The sequence below is a fragment of the Hyperolius riggenbachi genome, chromosome 1 (genome assembly GCF_040937935.1).
Source record: "Hyperolius riggenbachi isolate aHypRig1 chromosome 1, aHypRig1.pri, whole genome shotgun sequence".
Classification (NCBI taxonomy): domain Eukaryota; kingdom Metazoa; phylum Chordata; class Amphibia; order Anura; family Hyperoliidae; genus Hyperolius; species Hyperolius riggenbachi.
Genome location: NC_090646.1, coordinates 25,358,879 through 25,384,908, shown reverse-complemented (window position 1 = coordinate 25,384,908; position 26,030 = coordinate 25,358,879).

Here is a 26,030-nt window from a genome sequence, read left to right as displayed (position 1 = left end):
CTTCAGTGTAAGTAGCTAGGTATAGGGGGCATTCCATATAGGTAGCCAGGTATAGTTGCCTTCAGTGCAGGTAGCTAGGTATAGGGGCATTCAGTAATAATTAGCCCCCCCACTCCTCCACTCACAGCCCTCCTCCTCCGCTCGTCCCCCTATCAGACCTCAGATAGTGGCGACCCCCACACAGATAGACACAGCAGCAACTCACCTAATCCAGTGTGGAGCGCAGACCTCTCTCTTCCACCTGACTGTTGCCGAGGTGACCGGCTTCTTCTGTTGAGCGCGTCATCTGCAGAAGCCAAGCACTCGGAACAGCAAGGAGGTGGAAGAGAGAGGCCTGAGCTCCACGCTGGATTAGGTAAGTTGCTGCTGCGTCCATCTGTGCGGGGGTCTCCACAATCTAATGTCTGATAGGCAGCGGGGACCAGGAGGCAAACTGGGGGAGGCAGGCACACCACGGGGAGAGGCAGACACACTGCGGGGGGAGGCAGGCACACTTCAGGGGGAGGCAGGCACACTGCGGGGGGAGGCAGGCACACTGCAGGGGGGAGGCAGGCACACTGCGGGGGGAGGCAGGCACACTGCGGGGGAAGGCAGGCACACTGCGGGGGGAGGCAGGCACACTGCGGGGGGAGGCAGGCACACTGCGGGAGGAGGCAGGCACACTGCAGGGGGGAGGCAGGCACACTGAGGGGGGGGGGGGGGGGGGCGGGCGTACTGCGGGGGGAGGCAGGTACACTGCAGGGGGGAGGCAGGCATACTGCGGGAGGAGGCAGGCACACTGCGGGGGGAGGCAGGCACACTGTGGGTAGAGACAGGCACACTGCGTGAGGGGGCAGGCACACTGCGGGGGGAGGCAGGCACACTGCAGGGGGGAGGCAAGCATACATCGGGGGGAGGCAGGCACACTGCAGGGGGGAGGCAAGCACACTGTGGGGGGAGGCAGGCACACTGCATGGGGGAGGCAGGCACACTGCAGGGGGAGGCAGGCACACTGCGGGGGAGGCAGGCACACTGCGGGGGAGGCAGGCGTACTGCGGGGGGAGGCAGGCCCAGTGCGGGGGGAGGCAGGCACCCTGCAGGGAGGAGGTAGGCACACTGCGGGGGAGGCAGGCACACTGCGGGGGGAGGCAGGCCCAGTGCGGGGGGGAGGCAGGCACACTGCGAGGGGAGGTGACTGTTGCCGAGGTGACCGGCTTCTTCTGTTGAGCGCGTCATCTGCAGAAGCCAAGCACTCGGAACAGCAAGGAGGTGGAAGAGAGAGGCCTGAGCTCCACGCTGGATTAGGTAAGTTGCTGCTGCGTCCATCTGTGCGGGGGTCTCCACAATCTAATGTCTGATAGGCAGCGGGGACCAGGAGGCAAACTGGGGGAGGCAGGCACACCACGGGGAGAGGCAGACACACTGCGGGGGGAGGCAGGCACACTTCAGGGGGAGGCAGGCACACTGCGGGGGGAGGCAGGCACACTGCGGGGGGAGGCAGGCACACTGCAGGGGGGAGGCAGGCACACTGTGGGGGGAGGCAGGCACACTGCGGGGGAAGGCAGGCACACTGCGGGGGGAGGCAGGCACACTGCGGGGGGAGGCAGGCACACTGCGGGAGGAGGCAGGCACACTGCAGGGGGGAGGCCGGCACACTGAGGGGGGGGGGGAGGCAGGCACACTGCGGGTAGAGACAGGCACACTGCGTGAGGGGGCAGGCACACTGCGGGGGGAGGCAGGCACACTGCAGGGGGGAGACAAGCATACATCGGGGGGAGGCAGGCACACTGCAGGGGGGAGGCAAGCATACTGTGGGGGGAGGCAGGCACACTGCATGGGGGAGGCAGGCACACTGCAGGGGGAGGCAGGCACACTGCGGGGGAGGCAGGCACACTGCGGGGGAGGCAGGCGTACTGCGGGGGGAGGCAGGCCCAGTGCGGGGGGAGGCAGGCACCCTGCAGGGAGGAGGTAGGCACACTGCGGGGGAGGCAGGCACACTGCGGGGGGAGGCAGGCACCCTGCAGGGAGGAGGTAGGCACACTGCGGGGGAGGCAGGCACACTGTGGGAGGAGGCAGGCACACTGCGGGGGAGGCAGGCACACTGCGGGGGGAGGCAGGCCCAGTGCGGGGGGGAGGCAGGCACACTGCGAGGGGAGGCAGGCACACTGTGGGAGGAGGCAGGCACACTGCGGGGGAGGCAGGCACACTGCGGGGGGAGGCAGGCCCAGTGCGGGGGGAGGCAGGCACACTGTGAGGGGAGGCAGGCATACTGCAGGGGAAAAGGTGATACATGCCATAGCGGGGGGAGGCAGGCACCCTGCAGGGAGGAGGTAGGCACACTGCGGGGGAGGCAGGCACACTGCGGGGGGAGGCAGGCACCCTGCAGGGAGGAGGTAGGCACACTGCGGGGGGAGGCAGGCACACTTCAGGGGGAGGCAGGCACACTGCGGGGGGAGGCAGGCACACTGCAGGGGGGAGGCAGGCACACTGCGGGGGGAGGCAGGCACACTGCGGGGGAAGGCAGGCACACTGCGGGGGGAGGCAGGCACACTGCGGGGGGAGGCAGGCACACTGCGGGAGGAGGCAGGCACACTGCAGGGGGGAGGCAGGCACACTGAGGGGGGGGGGGGGGGCGGGCGTACTGCGGGGGGAGGCAGGTACACTGCAGGGGGGAGGCAGGCATACTGCGGGAGGAGGCAGGCACACTGCGGGGGGAGGCAGGCACACTGTGGGTAGAGACAGGGAGGCAGGCACACTGCAGGGGGGAGGCAGGCACACTGTGGGGGGAGGCAGGCACACTGCGGGGGAAGGCAGGCACACTGCGGGGGGAGGCAGGCACACTGCGGGGGGAGGCAGGCACACTGCGGGAGAAGGCAGGCACACTGCAGGGGGGAGGCCGGCACACTGAGGGGGGGGGGGCAGGCGTACTGCGGGGGGAGGCAGGTACACTGCAGGGGGGAGGCAGGCATACTGCGGGAGGAGGCAGGCACACTGCGGGGGGAGGCAGGCACACTGCGGGTAGAGACAGGCACACTGCGTGAGGGGGCAGGCACACTGCGGGGGGAGGCAGGCACACTGCAGGGGGGAGACAAGCATACATCGGGGGGAGGCAGGCACACTGCAGGGGGGAGGCAAGCATACTGTGGGGGGAGGCAGGCACACTGCATGGGGGAGGCAGGCACACTGCAGGGGGAAGGTAGGCACACTGCGGGGGGAGGCAGGCACACTGCGGGGGGAGGCAGGCACACTGCGGGAGGAGGCAGGCACACTGCAGGGGGGAGGCCGGCACACTGAGGGGGGGGGGGGGCAGGCGTACTGCGGGGGGAGGCAGGTACACTGCAGGGGGGAGGCAGGCATACTGCGGGAGGAGGCAGGCACACTGCGGGGGGAGGCAGGCACACTGCGGGTAGAGACAGGCACACTGCGTGAGGGGGCAGGCACACTGCGGGGGGAGGCAGGCACACTGCAGGGGGGAGGCAAGCATACATCGGGGGGAGGCAGGCACACTGCAGGGGGGAGGCAAGCACACTGTGGGGGGAGGCAGGCACACTGCATGGGGGAGGCAGGCACACTGCAGGGGGAGGCAGGCACACTGCGGGGGAGGCAGGCACACTGCGGGGGAGGCAGGCGTACTGCGGGGGGAGGCAGGCCCAGTGCGGGGGGAGGCAGGCACCCTGCAGGGAGGAGGTAGGCACACTGCGGGGGAGGCAGGCACACTGCGGGGGGAGGCAGGCCCAGTGCGGGGGGGAGGCAGGCACACTGCGAGGGGAGGTGACTGTTGCCGAGGTGACCGGCTTCTTCTGTTGAGCGCGTCATCTGCAGAAGCCAAGCACTCGGAACAGCAAGGAGGTGGAAGAGAGAGGCCTGAGCTCCACGCTGGATTAGGTAAGTTGCTGCTGCGTCCATCTGTGCGGGGGTCTCCACAATCTAATGTCTGATAGGCAGCGGGGACCAGGAGGCAAACTGGGGGAGGCAGGCACACCACGGGGAGAGGCAGACACACTGCGGGGGGAGGCAGGCACACTTCAGGGGGAGGCAGGCACACTGCGGGGGGAGGCAGGCACACTGCGGGGGGAGGCAGGCACACTGCAGGGGGGAGGCAGGCACACTGTGGGGGGAGGCAGGCACACTGCGGGGGAAGGCAGGCACACTGCGGGGGGAGGCAGGCACACTGCGGGGGGAGGCAGGCACACTGCGGGAGGAGGCAGGCACACTGCAGGGGGGAGGCCGGCACACTGAGGGGGGGGGGGAGGCAGGCACACTGCGGGTAGAGACAGGCACACTGCGTGAGGGGGCAGGCACACTGCGGGGGGAGGCAGGCACACTGCAGGGGGGAGACAAGCATACATCGGGGGGAGGCAGGCACACTGCAGGGGGGAGGCAAGCATACTGTGGGGGGAGGCAGGCACACTGCATGGGGGAGGCAGGCACACTGCAGGGGGAGGCAGGCACACTGCGGGGGAGGCAGGCACACTGCGGGGGAGGCAGGCGTACTGCGGGGGGAGGCAGGCCCAGTGCGGGGGGAGGCAGGCACCCTGCAGGGAGGAGGTAGGCACACTGCGGGGGAGGCAGGCACACTGCGGGGGGAGGCAGGCACCCTGCAGGGAGGAGGTAGGCACACTGCGGGGGAGGCAGGCACACTGTGGGAGGAGGCAGGCACACTGCGGGGGAGGCAGGCACACTGCGGGGGGAGGCAGGCCCAGTGCGGGGGGGAGGCAGGCACACTGCGAGGGGAGGCAGGCACACTGTGGGAGGAGGCAGGCACACTGCGGGGGAGGCAGGCACACTGCGGGGGGAGGCAGGCCCAGTGCGGGGGGAGGCAGGCACACTGTGAGGGGAGGCAGGCATACTGCAGGGGAAAAGGTGATACATGCCATAGCGGGGGGAGGCAGGCACCCTGCAGGGAGGAGGTAGGCACACTGCGGGGGAGGCAGGCACACTGCGGGGGGAGGCAGGCACCCTGCAGGGAGGAGGTAGGCACACTGCGGGGGGAGGCAGGCACACTTCAGGGGGAGGCAGGCACACTGCGGGGGGAGGCAGGCACACTGCAGGGGGGAGGCAGGCACACTGCGGGGGGAGGCAGGCACACTGCGGGGGAAGGCAGGCACACTGCGGGGGGAGGCAGGCACACTGCGGGGGGAGGCAGGCACACTGCGGGAGGAGGCAGGCACACTGCGGGAGGAGGCAGGCACACTGCAGGGGGGAGGCAGGCACACTGAGGGGGGGGGGGGCGGGCGTACTGCGGGGGGAGGCAGGTACACTGCAGGGGGGAGGCAGGCATACTGCGGGAGGAGGCAGGCACACTGCGGGGGGAGGCAGGCACACTGTGGGTAGAGACAGGGAGGCAGGCACACTGCAGGGGGGAGGCAGGCACACTGTGGGGGGAGGCAGGCACACTGCGGGGGAAGGCAGGCACACTGCGGGGGGAGGCAGGCACACTGCGGGGGGAGGCAGGCACACTGCGGGAGAAGGCAGGCACACTGCAGGGGGGAGGCCGGCACACTGAGGGGGGGGGGGCAGGCGTACTGCGGGGGGAGGCAGGTACACTGCAGGGGGGAGGCAGGCATACTGCGGGAGGAGGCAGGCACACTGCGGGGGGAGGCAGGCACACTGCGGGTAGAGACAGGCACACTGCGTGAGGGGGCAGGCACACTGCGGGGGGAGGCAGGCACACTGCAGGGGGGAGACAAGCATACATCGGGGGGAGGCAGGCACACTGCAGGGGGGAGGCAAGCATACTGTGGGGGGAGGCAGGCACACTGCATGGGGGAGGCAGGCACACTGCAGGGGGAAGGTAGGCACACTGCGGGGGGAGGCAGGCACACTGCGGGGGGAGGCAGGCACACTGCGGGAGGAGGCAGGCACACTGCAGGGGGGAGGCCGGCACACTGAGGGGGGGGGGGGGGCAGGCGTACTGCGGGGGGAGGCAGGTACACTGCAGGGGGGAGGCAGGCATACTGCGGGAGGAGGCAGGCACACTGCGGGGGGAGGCAGGCACACTGCGGGTAGAGACAGGCACACTGCGTGAGGGGGCAGGCACACTGCGGGGGGAGGCAGGCACACTGCAGGGGGGAGGCAAGCATACATCGGGGGGAGGCAGGCACACTGCAGGGGGGAGGCAAGCACACTGTGGGGGGAGGCAGGCACACTGCATGGGGGAGGCAGGCACACTGCAGGGGGAGGCAGGCACACTGCGGGGGAGGCAGGCACACTGCGGGGGAGGCAGGCGTACTGCGGGGGGAGGCAGGCCCAGTGCGGGGGGAGGCAGGCACCCTGCAGGGAGGAGGTAGGCACACTGCGGGGGAGGCAGGCACACTGCGGGGGGAGGCAGGCCCAGTGCGGGGGGGAGGCAGGCACACTGCGAGGGGAGGTGACTGTTGCCGAGGTGACCGGCTTCTTTTGTTGAGCGCGTCATCTGCAGAAGCCAAGCACTCGGAACAGCAAGGAGGTGGAAGAGAGAGGCCTGAGCTCCACGCTGGATTAGGTAAGTTGCTGCTGCGTCCATCTGTGCGGGGGTCTCCACAATCTAATGTCTGATAGGCAGCGGGGACCAGGAGGCAAACTGGGGGAGGCAGGCACACCACGGGGAGAGGCAGACACACTGCGGGGGGAGGCAGGCACACTTCAGGGGGAGGCAGGCACACTGCGGGGGGAGGCAGGCACACTGCGGGGGGAGGCAGGCACACTGCAGGGGGGAGGCAGGCACACTGTGGGGGGAGGCAGGCACACTGCGGGGGAAGGCAGGCACACTGCGGGGGGAGGCAGGCACACTGCGGGGGGAGGCAGGCACACTGCGGGAGGAGGCAGGCACACTGCAGGGGGGAGGCACTGCAGGGGGGAGACACTGAGGGGGGGGGGGGGGCAGGCGTACTGCGGGGGGAGGCAGGTACACTGCAGGGGGGAGGCAGGCATACTGCGGGAGGAGGCAGGCACACTGCGGGGGGAGGCAGGCACACTGCGGGTAGAGACAGGCACACTGCGTGAGGGGGCAGGCACACTGCGGGGGGAGGCAGGCACACTGCAGGGGGGAGACAAGCATACATCGGGGGGAGGCAGGCACACTGCAGGGGGGAGGCAAGCATACTGTGGGGGGAGGCAGGCACACTGCATGGGGGAGGCAGGCACACTGCAGGGGGAGGCAGGCACACTGCAGGGGAGGCAGGCACACTGCGGGGGAGGCAGGCGTACTGCGGGGGGAGGCAGGCCCAGTGCGGGGGGAGGCAGGCACCCTGCAGGGAGGAGGTAGGCACACTGCGGGGGAGGCAGGCACACTGCGGGGGGAGGCAGGCACCCTGCAGGGAGGAGGTAGGCACACTGCGGGGGAGGCAGGCACACTGTGGGAGGAGGCAGGCACACTGCGGGGGAGGCAGGCACACTGCGGGGGGAGGCAGGCCCAGTGCGGGGGGGAGGCAGGCACACTGCGAGGGGAGGCAGGCACACTGTGGGAGGAGGCAGGCACACTGCGGGGGAGGCAGGCACACTGCGGGGGGAGGCAGGCCCAGTGCGGGGGGAGGCAGGCACACTGTGAGGGGAGGCAGGCATACTGCAGGGGAAAAGGTGATACATGCCATAGCATGTATCATCAGTAGATGTCACAATATCCTTATGCAGAAGTCTCAGTGTGGATTAGAAGCTGTTATGCAAAGGAAATATACACTTCCTTTTAAAAAATGGACAGGTACGCTGAACACAACTTCTTTTTGTATATTTTAATGCTATTAACATGAATACTGTCAATTGTTGCTCCTACTGGAACTTTTACATGATTAACTTTTTCTGCTTTAATTCTCCAATAAACCTGAAGCATTGGTTTAAAAAAAAAAAAAAAGAGTTGTGTTTTTATTTGAACCTGCAATCCATTTGTATGTGCAAAATATGGCAAGGTTTGCTTTTTACAGCCTTGGCCACTAGACTCTATCTTAAAGGGAACTTAAAAAGAGAGGAGTATGGAGACTACCATCCTTATTCCCTTATAAACAACGCAAGTTAATGCAATGCTGATTGTTTTGGCATAAAGGGAATCTGAAGTGAAAAAAATATGGTGGCTGCCATATTTATTTCCTTTTAAACAATACCAGTTGCCTGGCAGCCCTGCTGGTCTATTTGGCTGCAGTAGTGTCTAACACCAGAAAACAAGCATGCAGATAATCCAGTGAGATCTGACAATAATGTCAGAATCACCTGATTTTCTGCAGGCTTGTTCAGGGGCTATGGCTCAAAGTATTACAGGCAGAGTATCAGCAGGATAGCCAGGCAACTGGTATTGCTTAATAAGGAAATAAATATGGCCGCCTCTATTTAGCTCTAACTTCAGGTGTCCTTTAAAGGATACTAGAGGTGAAAAAGGTTGGAGAAAGGGGGGAGCAGGCATTTAGGGAGAGCTGTTCTCCCCCTGTCCTCCACTGACACCCCTCTTTCTCACCTAAAGACCCCCGGCACCTTTTCCGGGTCGACAGGAGTTGCTATCACTGCGCAGATGTCGGCCTGGCAACTCGCGTCCTACAGCATCTGGAGCGCTCTATAGAGTTGGGCCGAACGGTTCGCCTGCGAACGGTTCCATGCGAACTTCCGTGGTTCGCGTTCGCGTCCCGCAGGCGAACCTTTGCGGAAGTTCGGTTCGCCCCATAATGCACCATGGAGGGTCAACTTTGACCCTCTACATCACAGTCAGCAGGCGCAGTGTAGCCAATTAGGCTACACTAGCCCCTGGAGCCACCCCCCCCTACTAAAAGGCAGGCAGCGGCGACCATTACGGTCACTCGTGTGCCTGCATTAGTGAGAGTAGGGCGAGCTGCTGCACACTCTCTCTCATAGGGAAAGATTAGTTAGGCTTAGCTTGTCCCTGGCTGCATACCTGTTCTGTGAACCCACCACTGCATACCTGTTCTGTGAACCCACCACTGCATACCTGTTCTGTGAACCCGCCACTGCATACCTGTTCTGTTCAGTGAACCCACCACTGCATACCTGTTCAGTGAACCCGCCACTGCATACCTGTTCTGTGAACCCACCACTGCATACCTGTTCTGTTCAGTGAACCCGCCACTGTATACCTGTTCTGTTCAGTGAACCCGCCACTGCATACCTGTTCTGTTCAGTGAACAGTTTGGTGTGTCAGTGTGAAGCAGTACCTTAATTACACTACCTGATTGATGTATACACATGCAAGATGTTTTAAAGCACTTTAGGCCTGTCATTTAGCATTCAATATGATTTCTGCCCTTAAAACGCTGCTTTGCGTCAAATCCAGATTTTTCCCGGGGACTTTTGGCGTGTATTCCACTCCGCCATGCCCCCCTCCAGGTGCTAGACCCCTTGAAACATCTTTTCCATCACTTTTGTGGCCAGCATAAATTTTCTTTTTTTTCAAAGTTCGCATCCCCATTGAAGTCCATTGCGGTTCGCGAACTTTAACGCGAACCGAACCTTCCGCGGAAGTTCGCGAACCCGGTTCGCGAACCTAAAATCGGAGGTTCGCCCCAACTCTAGCGCTCTACTCGTGCCCTGGACACTGCAAGGACACTGAACTGGGAGGGATACAGTGGCTGCCATATTTATGTATTTCTAAACAATACAAATTGCCTGGCTGTCCTGCTGATACTCTGCCTCTAGAGGCCTGTACACATGCTAGATTGACACACACTAGACGCTTGATGTTGAGATTGGGAGAGTAAAAACAATGACACTCTCTTCCCCCGCAGTTACACTAATTGTGATATTGGCAGAATCCTCAATCCATAAATAATGAAAAAATAAAAATTCTCAGAAATGTAATTTTCAATGTTTGATATTTCATGAGCAATTAATGAGATTGCTGAATGGCCCAGGGATCTTCCCCATCACTTTTCTCCTTTAACCACTTCCCGACCGCCCACTACACAGGGGCGGCGGGGAAGTGGAGCCCTGCAGGACGGCCTCACCCACAGAGGCGGCGGTCCATTTAAGGGCATGGGCGGAGCGATCGCGTCATCCGTGACGCGATCCTCCGCCGGCGCCTGTCACCGCTCGCTCGCCGCAACATCCCGCCGGCTATACGGAAGCGCCGGCGGGATGTTAACCCCGCGATCGCCGCATACAAAGTGTATAATACACTTTGTAATGTTTACAAAGTGTATTATACAGGCTGCCTCCTGCCCTGGTGGTCCCAGTGTCCGAGGGACCACCAGGGCAGGCTGCAGCCACCCTAGTCTGCACCAAGCACACTGATTTTCTCCCCCCCCCGCCCCAGATCGCCCACAGCACCCATCAGACCCCCCCCCCTGCCCACCCCCCAGACCCCTGTTTGCACCCAATCACCCCCCTAATCACCCATCAATCACTCCCTGTCACTATCTGTCAACGCTATTTTTTTTTTATCCCCCCCCCTGCTCCCTGCCCCCTCCTGATCACCCCCCACCCCTCAGATTCTCCCCAGACCACCCCCCCCCTGTTTACTGTATGCATCTATCCCCCTGATCACCTGTCAATCACCTGTCAATCACCTGTCAATCACCCGTCAATCACCCATCAATCACCCGTCAATCACCCCCTGTCACTGCCACCCATCAATCAGCCCCTAACCTGCCCCTTGCGGGCAATCTGATCACCCCCCCACACCAATAGATCGCCCACAGATCCGACATCAGATCACCTCCCAAATCCATTGTTTACATCTATTCTCTCCTCTAAACACCCACTAATTACCCATCAATCACCCATCAATCACCCCCTATCACCACTTGTCACCTTTACCTATCAGATCAGACCCTAATCTGCCCCTTGCGGGCACCCAATCACCCGCCCACACGCTCAGATTGCCCTCTGACCCCCCCTTATCAATTCACCAGTGCATTAATTACATCTGTTCTTCCCTGTAATAACCCACTGATCACCTGTCAATCACCTGCCAATCACCTATCACCCATCAATCACCCCCTGTCACTGCCACCCATCAATCAGCCCCTAACCTGCCCCTTGCGGGCAATCTGATCACCCACCCACACCATTAGATCGCCCGCAAACCCGCCGTCAGATTACCTCCCAAATGTATCGTTTACATCTGTTATCTTCTCTAAACACCCACTAATTACCCATCAATCACCCCCTATCACCACCTGTCACTGTTACCTATCAGATCAGACCCTAATCTGCCCCTTGCGGGCACCCAATCACCCGCCCACACGCTCAGATTGCCCTCTGACCCCCCCTTATCAATTCACCAGTGCATTAATTACATCTGTTCTTCCCTGTAATAACCCACTGATCACCTGTCAATCACCTGCCAATCACCTATCACCCATCAATCACCCCCTGTCACTGCCACCCATCAATCAGCCCCTAACCTGCCCCTTGCGGGCAATCTGATCACCCACCCACACCATTAGATCGCCCGCAAACCCGCCGTCAGATTACCTCCCAAATGTATCGTTTACATCTGTTATCTTCTCTAAAACACCCACTAATTACCCATCAATCACCCCCTATCACCACCTGTCACTGTTACCTATCAGATCAGACCCTAATCTGCCCCTTGCGGGCACCCAATCACCCGCCCACACGCTCAGATTGCCCTCAGACCCCCCCCACCCCCTTATCAATTCGCCAGTGCATTAATTACATCTGTCCTTCCCTGTAATAACCCACTGATCACCTGTCAATCACCTGCCAATCACCTATCACCCATCAATCACCCCCTGTCACTGCCACCCAACAATCAGCCCCTAACCTGCCCCTTGCGGGCAATCTGATCACCCACCCACACCAATAGATCGCCCGCAGATCCGACATCAGATCACCACCCAAGCGCAGTGTTTCCATCTATTCTCTCCTCTAAACACCCACTAATTACCCATCAATCACCCATCAATCACTCCCTATCACCACCTGTCACTGTTACCTATCAGATCAGACCCTAATCTGCCCCTTGCGGGCACCCAATCGACCGCCTACACGCTCAGATTGCCCTCAGACCCCCCCTTATCAATTCGCCAGTGCAATATTTACATCTGTTCTCCCCTGTAATAACCCACTGATTACCTGTCAATCACCTATCAATCACCCATCAATCACCCCCTGTCACTGCCACCCATCAATCACCCCCTGTCACTGCCACCCATCAATCACCCGCTGTCACTGCCACCCATCAATCAGCCCCTAACCTGCCCCTTGCGGGCAAACTGATCACCCACCCACACCAATAGATCGCCCGCAGATCCGACATCAGATCACCACCCAAGCGCAGTGTTTCCATCTATTCTCTACCCTAAACACCCACTAATTACCCATCAATCACCCCCTGTCACTGCTACCTATCAGATTAGACCCCTATCTGCCCCTAGGGCACTCAATCACCCGCCCACACCCTCAGAATGCCCTCAGACCCCAGCCCTGATCACCTCGCCAGTGCATTGCTTGCATCCATTCCCCCCTCTAATCACACCTTGAGACACCCATCAATCACCTCCTGTCACCCCCTAGCACACCTACCCATCAGATCAGGCCCCAATTTGCCCCGTGTGGGCTCCTGATCACTCGGCCAAACCCTCAGACCCCCTTCCGATCACCTCCCCAGTGCATGGATTGCATCTATTTTCCCCTCTAACCACCCCCTGAGACACCCATCAATCACCTCCTGTCACCCCCCTAGCACTCCTATCCATCAGATCAGGCCCAATACAACCTGTCATCTAAAAGGCCACCCTGCTTATGACCGGTTCCACAAAATTCGCCCCCTCATAGACCACCTGTCATCAAAATTTGCAGATGCTTATACCCCTGAACAGTCATTTTGAGACATTTGGTTTCCAGACTACTCACGGTTTTGGGCCTGTAAAATGCCAGGGCGGTATAGGAACCCCACAAGTGACCCCATTTTAGAAAAAAAAGACACCCCAAGGTATTATGTTAGGTGTATGACGAGTTCATAGAAGATTTAATTTTTTGTCAAAAGTTAGCGGAAATTAATTTTTATTGGTTTTTTTTCACAAAGTGTCATTTTTCACTAACTTGTGACAAAAAATAAAATCTTCTATGAACTCGCCATACACCTAACGGAATACCTTGGGGTGTCTTCTTTCTAAAATGGGGTCACTTGTGGGGTTCCTATACTGCCCTGGCATTTTAGGGGCCCTAAACCGCGAGGAGTAGTCTAGAAAACAAATGCTTCAAAATGACCTGTGAATAGGACGTTGGGCCCCTTAGCGCACCTAGGCTGCAAAAAAGTGTCACACATGTGGTACCGCCGTACTCAGGAAAAGTAGTATAATGTGTTTTGGGGTGTATTTTTACACATACCCATGCTGGGTGGGAGAAATTTCTATGTAAATGGACAATTGTGTGTAAAAAAATCAAACAATTGTCATTTACAGAGATATTTCTCCCACTTAGCATGGGTATGTGTAAAAATACACCCCAAAACGCATTATACTACTTCTCCTGAGTACAGCGGTACCACATGTGTGGCACTTTTTTACACCCTAAGTACGCTAAGGGGCCCAAAGTCCAATGAGTACCTTTAGGATTTCACAGGTCATTTTGCGACATTTGGTTTCAAGACTACTCCTCACGGTTTAGGGCCCCTAAAATGCCAGGGCAGTATAGGAACCCCACAAATGACCCCATTCTAGAAAGAAGACACCCAAAGGTATTCCGTACGGAGTATGGTGAGTTCATAGAAGATTTTATTTTTTGTCACAAGTTAGCGGAAAATGACACTTTGTGAAAAAAAACTATTAAAATCAATTTCCGCTAACTTGTGACAAAAAAATAAAAACTTCTATGAACTCACCATACTCCTAACGGAATACCTTGGGGTGTCTTCTTTCTAAAATGGGGTCATTAGTGGGGTTCCTATACTGCCCTGGCATTTTAGGGGCCCTAAACCGTGAGGAGTAGTCTTGAAACAAAAATGACCTGTGAAATCCTAAAGGTACTCATTGGACTTTGGGCCCCTTAGCGTACTTAGGGTGTAAAAAAGTGCCACACATGTGGTACCGCTGTACTCAGGAGAAGTAGTATAATGCGTTTTGGGGTGTATTTTTACACATACCCATGCTAAGTGGGAGAAATATCTCTGTAAATGACAATTGTTTGATTTTTTTACACACAATTGTCCATTTACATAGAAATTTCTCCCACCCAGCATGGGTATGTGTAAAAATACACCCCAAAACACATTGTACTACTTCTCCCGAGTATGGCGATACCACATGTGTGGCACTTTTTTGCACCCTAAGTGCGCTAAAGGGCCCAAAGTCCAATGAGTACCTTTAGGATTTCACAGGTCATTTTGAGAAATTTCGTTTCAAGACTACTCCTCACGGTTTAGGGCCCCTAAAATGCCAGGGCAGTATAGGAACCCCACAAATGACCCCATTTTAGAAAGAAGACACCCCAAGGTATTCCGTTAGGAGTATGGTGAGTTCATAGAAGATTTTATTTTTTGTCAAAAGTTAGCGGAAATTGATTTTAATTGTGTTTTTTCACAAAGTGTCATTTTCCGCTAACTTGTGACAAAAAATAAAATCTTCTATGAACTCGCCATACTACTAACGGAATACCTTGGGGTGTCTTCTTTCTAAAATGGGGTCATTTGTGGGGTTCCTATACTGCCCTGGCATTTTAGGGGCCCTAAACCGTGAGGAGTAGTCTTGAAACGAAATTTCTCAAAATGACCTGTGAAATCCTAAAGGTACTCATTGGACTTTGGGCCCTTTAGCGCAGTTAGGGTGCAAAAAAGTGCCACACATGTGGTATCGCCGTACTCAGGAGAAGTAGTATAATGTGTTTTGTGGTGTATTTTTACACATACCCATGCTGAGTGGGAGAAATATCTCTGTAAATGGACAATTGTGTGTAAAAAAAATTAACAAATTGTCATTTACAGAGATATTTCTCCCACCCAGCATGGGTATGTGTAAAAATACACCCCAAAACACATTATACTACTTCTCCTGAGTACGGCAATACCACATGTGTGGCACTTTTTTGCAGCCTAACTGCGCTAAGGGGTCCAAAGTCCAATGAGCACCTTTAGGCTTTACAGGGGTGCTTACAATTTAGCACCCCCCAAAATGTCAGGACAGTAAACACACCCCACAAATGATCCCATTTTGGAAAGTAGACCCTTCAAGGTATTCAGAGAGGGGCATGGTGAGTCCGTGGCAGATTTCATTTTTTTTTGTCGCAAGTTAGAAGAAATGGAAACTTTTTTTTTTTTTTTTTTTCCTCACAAAGTGTCATTTTCCGCTTACTTGTGACAAAAAATAATATCTTCTATGAACTCACTATGCCTCTCAGTGAATACTTTGGGATGTCTTCTTTCCAAAATGGGGTCATTTGGGGGGTATTTATACTATCCTGGAATTCTAGCCCCTCATGAAACATGACAGGGGGTCAGAAAAGTCAGAGATGCTTGATGGGAAAATGGGAGATGCAGAGATGGGAAAATTCACTTTTGGCACCATAGTTTGTAAACGCTATAACTTTTACCCAAACCAATAAATATACACTGAATGGGTTTTTTTTTTATCAAAAACATGTTTGTCCACATTTTTCGCGCTGCATGTATACAGAAATTTTACTTTATTTGAAAAATGTCAGCACAGAAAGTTAAAAAAATCATTTTTTTGCCAAAATTCATGTCTTTTTTGATGAATATAATAAAAAGTAAAAATCGCAGGAGCAATCAAATAGCATCAAAAGAAAGCTTTATTAGTGACAAGAAAAGGAGCCAAAATTCATTTAGGTGGTAGGTTGTATGAGCGAGCAATAAACCGTGAAAGCTGCAGTGGTCTGAATGGAAAAAAAGTGGCCGGTCCTTAAGGGGTAGAAAGCCCTAGGTCCTCAAGTGGTTAACTTGACAGGACTTCTATCTGCAGTCAGTACCTCTCTGTGTAATAACAGATAGGTCAGCAGTTATGTCGACAAAGGAAATTGATTTAAAAAAAAAAAAAAAAAAAACCAGGGTGCAAAGACCAAGGGATGAGAAGATTCCTGTCCTTCCCACCTGCCCTGGACCACAGTTGAATTCACTTTTTTCCCTAAGTTTTCTCCTTGGTCAGGGATAGGGAACCTATGGCTCGGGAGCCAAATGTGGCTCTTTTGATGGCTGCATCTGGCTCACATACAAATCAGTAGGAGGATTCCCTAAGCTACACTGCTCAAGCAGCACAGCTTAGTGTGGCAGTGCAAGTAACATTTTCAAAGTAGTGCACGTTTCTGCTGTAGCATGCACTACTAACTTACTCACGCTACCCCAAAACTAACAGCGGCTCCAACTGTCCAACTCTGGACCCTGTCAGATCCAGTGACACTTTGTAGGACAAGATCCCCACACTTTGATTGGCCCAATAGGCTGCCTGTCACTTGAAAGGCAGCCTATTGGGACAAAGTGCGGTAATCTTATCCTACAAAGTGAATCAACCCCCACGTCAGCTAGCTATTTAATTGTACGGTATTCCTCCTGTCTGGCTCTCAGGAAAATTATTGATGTTGCTGAAACCCGAAAGAAGCTGAAGACGTGTCTGACACTTCCGCTGCCCAGGGGATCAACTGTATACACATCACCATGGCAACAGGGACATGAGTCCTACTGTCCCAGTTTGAAACATATTGTATGGCTCTCACAGAATTACAATTGAAAGCGGTATTGTCACCATAAAAATCAAATTTCAACAACAACTGGTCTGAGTGTATTAAGTGATAAAGATGCTAATTCTGCATTCAAAACTTGCAAAACTTTTTCTGCTGTTATGGTTTGGAGTTATCGCATACTTTAGGGGCACTGGCCCTTTAATAGCCATTGCCATTCAGTTGCATGCTGGGGGTACTTTTTAGCTATAATATATTCCTTCACTTCCTTTTATTTCCCTGCCTAGCTGCTTATCAGAAACACCCTCTGATCACTTATGTTTACAAGCAAGGCTGAGATGACTCAGCGATTGGTGGAGTAAATAAAAAAATGACAGTGCAGTTCCTAGTATACACCTCAGTGGGAGTGTCTGAAGACTCTGGGAGGAGGGCAGCTAATGAATACACAATGGGCAAGAGAAGGGAGGGGGGGAAAACAAGAGTCAGGAAGGATATGATGTCAGCATTAGCTTGGCAAGATGGCCACTGCCTAGAATAAGATTTTCTGCTTTTCCTTTATAAAATTCACAGGAATCATTACGTGGATAGCACAATACATCTGTTATGTAAGTAGAACTAGTATTTATCTACTTATATATGTGTTTTTTATTTCTAGGTTAGCATGGGTGTCACTTGTTCTTTAAATTATTTGGCATTTATGGCTCTCTCAGAAAAAAAAGGTTCCTGACCCCTGTCCTAGGTGACATTTTCACACTTTATCAATAAAATGCCACCGGCGAGCATGAGGATACTCAGAATAATTCTCACAGTACTCCGCCTACTTTTTGGTACTTTTTCAATTTTAAGATACTAAAAAAGTTATTTTGAAAAGAAGATAAAACAAATATCTCCTAGGAGAAAACGTAGGAAAAAAAGTGAATTGAATAAGAGGCCGTGGCCCATAAACAATTTACTTTTTATCTTGCGTTTTCTCCTAGGAGATCACTTTCCATCTTCCCTTTAAAATAACTCTCCACACTTTGAAATGAAGTTATTACACTGAATCTGCGCTGTGTCATTACAGCATTCATGAGGCGGACATCATCTGGATGAGCAAAAATGCAGACCTTATTTTAACATTCATTTTTTTGCAAAAATAATGTACAATCTGACTTTCAAGCATAAACACCATCAAATATCATTGTGTAATACGATTGTGATTTTTCAAATTTTTTGTGAAATCTTGCTCTAAAATAAACTATTTTTGTTCCTCTAGCGAATTTTCACAGTAAAATGTTCGATTTTGCACGTTTTTCAGAAAGAAAAATTTGTTTCCTTAGAATGTAATGCCAAAATACAATCTATTTTTGAGAATTTCCGAGAATATTTTCTCAAAGTCGAAAATAGCATTTTCAATGCGAAAATCAATGTGCAAGCAGCACTGCTGTTATCATTGGAGTGGGCTTGATATACATATACACAAGTGTGCTTAGACTGGCCAAGCTTTATTAGCTGGATGCCATCTGGGAGAAGGGGAATTACAGAGATTGATTGGGGGGAGGAGCTTCACAAGATGTCCCTGCGCCACTGATGCATCAGGTTTAGTATATTTTTTCCCTGATTTTTGTCCCCTAATCCTAGGTGCGTCTTATGGTCTGGAGTGTATCGAAAAGTTCTGAAAATATCTCCCAGAAGAAAACTAGAGGTCCTGGTGTCAAATTGATCTTTCTTTCTTCATATACAGTATACACAGTATGTATTTTCTTTCTTAGAGAGAAGCCGAGGTGGGTTTTAAAAATCCTAATTGCACACAGAGGCTGGGTCTGCATATACTGCCCAGCCTCTGTTGCTGTATAGTTCCCCCCCAGCCCCCCCCCCCCCCCCCCTTGCGCTCTGCTGTCCCCTATAAATCAAATCTCTGTGCTAGCGAGCGACACGCAGCGTGTCAATAGCCGGCTGTTTGCATTGCCACTGTCACTCTCTGCCGCTCCCCCGCCTCCTCTATGTCGCCTCTCTGCGCCTGCATCCCTTCCCTCCCCGCTGATTGGAGGGAAGGGACGAAGGCAGGGAGCGGTGACATAGAAGAGGCGGGGGAGCGGCAGAGAGTGACAGTGGAAATGTAAACAGCCGGCTATTGACACGCTGCATGTCGCTAGCACAGCAATTTGATTTATAGGGGACAGCAGAGCGCAGGGGGGGGGGGCTGGGGGGTAACTATATAACAACAGAGGCTGGGCAGTATATGCAGACTCAGCCTCTGTGTGCAATTAGGATTTTTAAAACCCACCTCGGGTTCTCTTTAAAGTGTTTTTTATTGTAAAGATAATAATAACAACAATAAGCAGAATACATTTATATTATTGTTATTATTATTATTATTATTATTATTATTATCATCGTTGTTGTTATTACTATTTTCTTTTTTTAGTGTTTTTCTTCAAAACACTTACTGAATGTTCATTAATGCAATTTTCAATACTAGCCTATGTGATTGAATAAGCTGAGCAGAGCCCTGAAAGAGTTTTCAGTGTCATCATCATTTTCTCATACTGTAAAAACATTGTTTCTCCTATTTTCTCAGCAATACCGATGCTGTAGGTGGAAATTCTCTAGTGAGTGCGGCTAGTTTGGTACGTAATGATAGTGGTGGAACCAGACTGCTAGCATTGGTAATAAACACCTGCTTTGCACAGCGGCAAAGGTTTGTTCTATTGAATGAAAGTTTCTGTGAACTGAAAATACACTTCACCATCTGCTCACTGAACAAATAAACAATTACAGATATGAACTAGTGCAGGTATTGAAGAAAGTTAAGTCAGATAAGCTACATCAACCTCCCCCTAGGAGAGTAAAGCTTATTTTATGGTTTGCTATACACTGGCTAAAATAAAACAGAGAGGAAAGAAATAAAAGGTGAAAAGTTCAGCTTTCACAAAATAGCATTGTGACCTGGGTCATGTCTCAGCTTTCAGAGATGCTGAATAAGCCATTATTGTTCAGTTCCCTGTGCATTATCTGGAGACCTGACGGAAGCAGGTGTCTGGCGACAGGAATACCACCAGCCCGCCACATGATTACAGTGGTGGAACACCCAGGATACAGAAGGAAAGACTCAGAGACAAACACATTAATTTTTACTCAGGAAACAATGTCTAAATAACTTGTTCTCCTCTGCCTATTTGGTCATGTAAATAGTCTAAGCCATGCAAGTGAATTTTGTATCTTTCATCTATTCACTGACCCTTCTAGTCGTGTTAGGCCGAGTAAATAATAAAATGAATATTACATATATTCAATCAAATAACTAGAGAAGTAAATTGAGGGAAAAAAAATAGATAACATATAAAAGAATGATAATGCGAATAAAACTGAATTTAGAACGTTTTATTATAAAAAAAAATAAATAAATCCAACTTTCTATATTTTAAACACTGTTTAAATTGGTAGTTATAGACAAACACAGGGAAGAAGAAGATGAAGAAGAAGAAGAAGAAGAAGAAGAAGAAGAAGAAGAAGAAGAAGAAGAAGAAGAAGAAGAAGAAGAAGAAGAAGAAGAAGAAAAAGAAAAAGAAAAAGAAGATATAGAAGAAGAAGAAGAAGAAGAAGAAGAAGAAGAAGAAGAAGAAGAAGAAGAAGAAGAAGAAGAAGAAGAAGAAGAAGAAGAAGAAGAAGAAGAAGAAGAAGAAGAAGAAGAAGAAGAAGAAGAAGAAGAAAAAGAAAAAGAAGATATAGAAGAAGAAGAAGAAGAAGAAGAAGAAGAAGAAGAAGAAGAAGAAGAAGAAGAAGAAGAAGAAGAAGAAGAAGAAGAAGAAGAAGAAGAAGAAGAAGAAGAAGAAGAAGAAAAAGAAGAAGAAGAAGAAGAAGAAGAAGAAGAAGAAGAAGAAGAAGAAGAAGAAGAAGGAGAATTTTAAACATGTGTACGCTTATCTACTCAAATGCAAAAATAAAAATCACTTTCCGTATACAGTATAATACTACTACTACCACCACTACTACCAATACTACTACCATTATTATTATTATTAATGCAAGTTAAGAACCAGAATATTAAAAAATATATACCCTTATCTACCCAAATGCAAATAAGCCAATGCCTGCTATAGATTATTGGTAAGCAGGGAAGAGGCCAGTTAGCGTATACACTCAAAAATAATCTTTACTACAATGTCAAGCACGAAGAGGCATGTCCTCATGTCCAGTGTCCTTAGAGAAAGGGAAGTTCATGAGAAGGAGGTTTTATTTTTTTGGTTTCATGTTCACAACTTACTGAGAGTAACCAGATTCAGGCTCCCTGCACACTGCAATGCAATTTGCGATTCCGATTCCTATTCCGATTTTGATATTCCCTGAATGCTATCAACAGAAAAACGCAGAAAAAAACGCGGCATGCAGTAATGATTAAAAAATGGAAATTGGAATTGCATGTAAAAAAACTATTAAAAATCGGAATCGCCTGCAGTGTGCAGGGAGCCTCTAGGTGTGTAAGCGGGCTGCATGTTCACCCATCTTCATTAATGGCCATGCATTTTGGAAAACACTACTTCCTTTCTGGAGATGAGGATGATAATGGAGCCAAACTAAATGGAGACAAATGAGAATGGAGGAGATTTGGTCCACTAGGCCAGGCATTGCACTCCTATAAGGGGAACTAATAAAGGGGTAAAGGGGTCTTTACACAGATTCCCTTTTTAATTTTAGATAGTAATCTATATATATAAAATCGTATGTATGTGTGTGTGTGTATGTGTATGTGTGTGTGTGTGTGTGTGTGTGTGTGTGTGTGTGTGTGTGTGTGTGTGTGTGTGTGTGTGTGTGTGTGTGTGTATGTGTGTATGTGTGTATGTGTGTGTGTGTGTGTGTGTGTGTGTGTGTGTGTGTGTGTATGTATGTGTGTGTGTGTGTGTGTATGTGTGTGTGTGTGTGTGTGTGTGTGTGTGTGTGTGTGTGTGTGTGTGTGTGTATGTGTGTGTGTGTGTGTGTGTGTGTATGTGTGTATGTGTGTGTGTGTGGTGTGTGTGTGTGTGTGTGTGTGTGTGTGTGTGTGTGTGTGTGTGTGTGTGTGTGTGTGTGCCGCGATCACTCGAAAACGGCTTGACCGATTTAAACGAAACTTGGTATACAGATCCCTTACTACCTGGGATGATAGGTTCTGGGGGTCTTGCGGCCCCCCTGCACACCTGGGCGGAGCTACAAACAGCAAATCGCATTTCACCCATTCAAGTCAATGGAAAAAATGTAAAAGGCTGCCATTCTCACAGTAATCAAGCCAGAGTCCCCACACTTGGCACAGTTGGTCACTTGGTGACCGGGGTTACAAATCCAGGAAAAGCGGGCGGAGCATAAAACAGCCAATCAAAATGCAGCCATTCATTTTAAATGGGAAAATGTAAACTGCAGCCATTCTTACACTGTTAATCGCAGGGTTCTCAAATTTGCCACACTTGGTCACTGGGTGAATAAGATTAAGATTTAGGAAAGTGGGTGGAGCCTACAACAGCCAATCAAAATTCACCTATTCCGTTTAAAGGGGAATATTTAAACTGCTGCCATTCTTACACTGTTAATGGCAGAGGCTTCAGACTTGCTGCAGTCAGTCATTGGGTGACTGGGGTCCAAATTCACTAAAGGGGCGGGGCCACAAACAGCCAATCAGATTTCTTTGCTGGATAAACTGCTTCCATTCACACATTTTGATGCCAGGAACCTGAAAGCTCACAAAATTGGTCATTGAGTGACTGTGTGACAAGGTTACACAAAGTGGGCGGAGCCAAAAACAAATTTTACTGGGAAAATATAAACTGCAGCCATTCTCACACTGTTAATGGCAGGGTTGTCAAACTTTGCACAGTTGGTCATTGGGTGAATGAGATTAAGATTTTGGATAGTGGGTGGAGCCTACAACAGCCAATCAAAATTCAACTTTTGATTTTCAAAGGGAATATTTAAACTGCTACCATTCTTATACTGTTAATAGCAGATGCATCAACTCTGGTACAGTTGGTCACTGGGTGACTGGGGTTCAAATTCAGAAATGGGCGGAGCCACAAACAGCCAATCAGATATACAAAGTATTGATACCAAGAACTGATAAAATTGGTAAATGAGTGACTATATGTCAAGGTTACAAAAAGTGGGCGGTGCCAGAAACTTAATTTTTTACATGGCAGGGTTCCCAAACTTGACACAATTGGCCACTGGGTGCCTGGGATTATTTTTCAGAAATGTGGGTGGAGCCTACAACAGCCAATCAAAATTCACCTATTGATTTTCATGGGGAATATTTGCATTGCTACCATTCTTACACTGTTAATGGCAGAGGCCTCAAACCTGATACAGTCAGTAATTGGGTGACTGGGGACCAAATTCACTAAAGGGGGTGGAGCCACAAACAGCCAATCATATTTGTTAGATTGATTTCAGCCATTCTGTTATTGGCAGGGTTCTCAAACTTGACACAGTTGGCCACTGGGTGACTAGGATTAATATTCAGGGTGGGTGGAGCGTACAGCAGCCAATCAAAATTCATCTTTTTAATTTCAAGGGGAATATTTACATTGCTGCCATTCTTGCACGGTTAATGGCACAGATTATTATACAGATAAGTGGGTGGAGCCTAAAAAAGCCAATCAAAATTCACCAGTTGATTTTCAAGGGGAATATTAAAACTGCTGCCATTCTTGCACTGTTAATGGCACAAGCCTCAAACCTGATACAGTTGGTCATTGGGTCACTGGGGTTCAAATTCTGAAAAAGGGGTAGAGCAGGCATGGGCAAATTTGGCCCTCCAGCTGTTGAGGAACTACAAGTCCCACAATGCATTGGAGGAGTCAGACAGCCACAGTCATGACTCATAAAGGCAAAAGCATTGTGGGATTTGTAGCTCCTTAACAGCTGGAGGGCCAAGTTTGCCCATGCCTGGCATAGAGCCACAAACAGCCTATCAGATGTGTTTCATTTCACTGGGAAAATACAAATTATTGATGCCAAGGACCCAAAGCTCACAAACATAGTCATTGAGTAACTGTGTGTCCAGGTTACAAAAAGTGGGCGGAGCCAAAAAACAAATTTCACTGGGAAATGTAAACTGCAGCCCTTCTTCGCTGTTAATTGCAGGGATCTCAAACTTTGCCAAGATGGTCACTGGGTGACTGAGATTAATATTCAGGGAAGTGGGTGGAGCCTATCATAGCCAATCAAAATTCACCTGTTGATTTTCAAGGGGAATATTTAAATTGCTGCCATTTTTACACTGGTAGTAGCAGATGCCTCAAACCTGCTATAGTTGGTCATTGGGTGACTGCAATTCAAATGTTGGAGAGGGGCTCAGCCACAAACAGTCAATCTGATTTGTTTAATTTCCATGGGAATATACAAATTATTGATGCCAAAAACCCCAAAGTTCACAAACTTGGTCATTGAGTGTTCGTGCATTAGGGTTAGAAAAAGTGGGTGGAGCCAAAACCGGTCAAATACATACACGGGCAGGCAGTTCCAGGTCATTAGTGGGTGAAAACAAATACCAATTTCACTGGGAAAATGTTTACTGTAGCCATTCTTACACTGTTAATGGCAGGGTTCTCAAACTTTGCACAGTTGGTCACTGGGTGACTGGGTTTAATATTCAGAAAAGTGAGTGGAGCCTACAAAAGTGAATCAATCTTCACCCATTGCTTCTCAAGGGGATTATTTAATTGCTGCCATTCTTGCACTGTTAATGGCACAGGCCTCAAACCTGCTACAGTTGGTCATTGGGTGACTGGGGTTCCAATTCAGAAAAGGGGGTGAAGCCACAAACAGCCAATCAGATTTTTTTACATTTCAATGCAAATTATTGATTCCAAAGACTGCAAAGCTCACAAACTTGGTCATTGAGTAATTGTGTGTTAGGGTTAGAAAAAGTGGGCGGAGCCAACACTAGCCAAATACATTCCCGGGCAACGCCGGGCAATCAGCTAGTTCTGTTATAAACACAGGGATGGGAAAATTACAAGATCATTGGATAATGGAGAGATTTCCAAGATTGCATTTTTTTAACGTTTTCAAAACACATTGCAGCAGAAATGACTTGCCTATCCTCCAGGTGCCAGTCTTCTTCAGTCCTGCAAATCCCAGCTTCTTTCCTTCATCCTTGTATGGCTGCCTGGCATGTCACCTGACCCCCATCTGGCCACATGAGAGCAGAGCAGATAAACATGACAAAGAAGCTGGGAGCTGCAGGACTGGAGAAGACTGGCATCTGGCATGGCATTTGTAAGTTGTTTTCGCTGTGTTGTGCTTTGCATTTTACCGGGAAACATATTCAGTACCTCCTTGATTGCTTATCTCTGCCTGTGCTGGGTGCATGAAACTCTACAATATATGGTCTTAAAATGTCTCTAGGCAGAGCTGAGGATGAGATAATGAAGTGAGGTAAGGAAGGATGCCTAAATGTATTAGAAAAAAAGTGAGGAAACTGTAGCTCTCTTCTGTAAATATGTATTTTTTATGAATATTATGAATATTATATACTAGCTGATGACCCAGTGTTGCTCGGGTATGTATTTGGCTGGTGTTGGCTCCGCCCACTTTTTATAACCCTAACACACAATTACTCAATGATTAAGTTTGTGAGCTTTGGCATCAATAATTTATGTATTCCCATAGAAATGAAACAAATCAGATTGGCTGTTTGGGACTCCACCCCTCTCCAGCATTTTAACCCCAGTCACCCAATGACCAACTGAAGCAGGTTTGGGGTATCTGCTAGTAAAAATGGCAGCAATTTAAATATTCCCCTTGAAAATCAACAGGTGAATTTTGATTGGCCATTATAGGCTCCACCCACTTCCCTGAATATTAATCCCAGTCACCCAGTGACCATCTGGGCAAAGTTTGAGAACCCTGCCATTAACAGTGTAAGAATTGCTGCAGTTTATATTTTTCCAGTGAAATTTGTTTTCAGTTCTGCCCACTTTTTGTAACCTGGACATACAGTCACTCAATGACCAAGTCTGTGAGCTTTGCGGTTCTTGGCATCAATCATTTGTATTTTCCCAGTAAAAAAAAAAAAATCTGATTGGCTGTTCATGGCTCTGCCCCATTTTCTGAATTTGAACCCCAGTGACCCAATAACCAACTGTACCAAGTTTGAGGCTTGTGCCATTAACAGTGCAAGAATGGCAGCAAATTTAATATTTCCCTTGAAAATCAACAGGCAAATTTGAGAACCCTGCCGTTAACAGTGAAGGAGGGCTGCAGTTTCCATTTTTCCAGGGAAATCTGTTTTTGATTTCAAGTTTTTGTAACCTTAACCTCTTGAGGACCATGGTGTTAAACCCCCCAAGTGACCAGGCTATTTTCTGTTTAATTGGCCACTGCAGCTTTAAGGCCAAGCTGCAGGGCCGTACAACTCTGCACACAAGTGATCCCCCCCCCCCTTTTCTCCTCACCAACAGAGCTCTCTGTTGGTGGGGTCTGATCGTCCCCCCTGTGTTTATTTTTTTTTTTTTTTATAAATATTTATT